Genomic DNA, 2,653 nt, shown 5'->3' with positions numbered 1-2,653 from the left:
AAAGCATGGCAACCGCCTCCTGGAGAATCCCATGGACAGAGGACCCTGGCAGGCTACTGTCCATGGGGTCGCACAAGAGTCGGACACAACCAAAAGCAACTTAGCATGCATATGCACTATTAATACTGGTACTATGAATACTAACAACTGCTCCTATTATCACTCCTGCTGCTGCTGCTGCCACTGGTACTACCATTTATTGAGCCTCCACTATCTGCTTGTTATAGTAGCAAGTGTTTTACATATATTACCTTTCCCTTAAAAATATGATTAGCCTAAGTTTCATAGATAATGAAACTGAGGCTCAGAGAAGTTATGTGTGTGTCCAGGGTTACACAGCTAGCACACCCAACTCCAAAGCTACCATATCACATTGCATCCCGGAAACCACACACTTTCTATGAGGAGTAAGTTGCAGAAACTGAGGAGTGAGCTGTAGAAACTTAGAGCTGGGCAGGAGGGCCCAGGATTGGAAAGAGGGCTGGAAGCCAAATCAGGATGGGAAATGAAGCATGTATAGTCAGTCAGTGGATCTAGTGACTCTTATTGTGAGCTACCAAGTAATAAATAAACAATTAGAATACTATACAGAGTGTGAGTCTGATTGTTTGGCATTTCAAAAGGATAATAACTATCACTCTATTTATCTTTTCACTTTCATGATCAAACTTCTCACAGCATGCATTTCCTTACAACTTACTTTCTCTTGGACCTCTCTGACTCTATCCTCACTTTTCCACTGAACCTTCTCTCAAAGTTCACTAATGATATCTTCCTATATAATGGCGCCACTCCAGTGGACTCTATCAAGACTCCCACACCTTAAAGGCCTCTCTTCCTTTGCCATTCTGAGCCTCATTTTGTCAGTTTTCCTCCTCCATTCTGTACCTTCTGTTTCTTTTGCTTTCTTTCAGAATTCACACCCATATATCATTCCCCTTACTCCCTACAAGTCATCCTCATGATGGTCAGGGACCACTGGTGATGAACAAGGGACATCCAAGTGATGTATGCCTTGGCCTTGCAAAAGGAAGTATAACAGTGGGGTGTTCAGGGGTGTAGGCTCTGGAGCTAAAGTGTCTGGACTCAAATCCACACTCTGTTACCTACTAGCAGCATGACCTTGGCAAATCACTTCAATCTCTCTGTATCTCAATGTCTCTATCTGTAAAGCAAGAATAAGAATAGTGTTTACCTTATAGTGTTGTTAGGATTAAATGAGTTAACACATATAAAGTGCTTACCTGTAATGTAGGAAATCATTGTCACTTATTATTGCAGTCTTTACAGAGGTAATATCTAAAATGTTGATTATGCCCACAATTGAAAATTTTCCTTCTGATATTTAATTTTTTAAATACACGCCATCCCTCAGTAACTTTGTAAAAAGCTCCAGTCTTTTCATTTATTTTTGGAAAGTTGGCTTGTTGTTGTATTCTCAGTGACAAACAATTGATTTTGGTGTCCTAGGCTTTCTTCTCATTGTACACATTCTCCATGGCTTTCAGTGCTACTTAGTTGACTCCCCAGTATTTATCCCTTTCCCAGACCTCTCTCCTGACCTCCAGACCCAGACAGCTGTCCACTAGGCGTTTCCTACTTGACTCTCTGACCCATGGCACAACAAACCTCACTTGTCTAAAAAGAATTCCATTTATTTCCTAACCTAGTTAAAAGCAACACATTCATTTAGTTCCCCAAGACAGAAACCTATGGATCATCCTACTATTCTCTCATCTCTCTATCCACTGCATCTAACTACTCTCCAAGAAATATTGATTCTACCTCCTACAAATCTGTTTTGAATTTATCTCCTGCTCCCTAACCATACTGCCACTGCCTTAGGTTGGCCTTCATCTCTCCATGGATCAGTAAAAGCCACCTCACTGGTCTCTTCGCCTTCAGTTTTGACCCTTGACACTTGCTCCATCCTGCACACTACATCCAGAGCAATCCCGAAATGAAGACCGTATCCAGTTACTCACTTTAAATCCTTCCATGGATCCCCAAAGTCTACAGGATAAAGTCCAAACACCTGTGCATGGTATACAAGGCCCTTCGCTACCCAGGCCCTAGCTACTTCTCTGTACTCACCTCGCACAATGATTCTCCCATCTCACATTCTGGCTGAACTAAACTTCTGGTGCTCCCCTGAATACCTCTATACTGTTTACCCTCCTATGTTCTTGTATGGTGTTCCTTTCACTCTCTTTTCTTATTCTGGGGGGCAAAATTCTACTCTTATTTAAGACAATTTGATTTTTGGTCCCACTCTACAGTCCTTCCTAAGTCCCTCAGACAGACAGGTATTTCTTTCTCTACGCTAGCTTGTCATCCTGCACTTACCTTCATTAGAATAATTACCACTTCACATTGTATTTGACATTTTACCTGTTAAACAAGTTCCTTGAGGTCAGGGACTATTCACTGTTTGTCTCTGTATAGCCAGTGTGTGGCATACCATTTTGCCCATACAATTTGCTCATTTCCACCTCTTTTAATACCTCTGCTCCCTGTCTCAGCAGAAGGGGGAATTTATTGTTCCTCATTCAACATTTGTCTACAGTGCATTTTCCCCACTAAATTTTCCATAATTATGCTTACATCTCTCTAATGACTCTGTTTTATCATATCCTCAGTGCTTGCAGAAGAC

This window comes from Bison bison, unplaced genomic scaffold, assembly GCF_000754665.1.
Source record: "Bison bison bison isolate TAMUID 2011002044 unplaced genomic scaffold, Bison_UMD1.0 scf7180017851508, whole genome shotgun sequence".
NCBI classification, from domain to species: domain Eukaryota; kingdom Metazoa; phylum Chordata; class Mammalia; order Artiodactyla; family Bovidae; genus Bison; species Bison bison.
Note: the sequence above shows the minus strand (reverse complement) of the source record.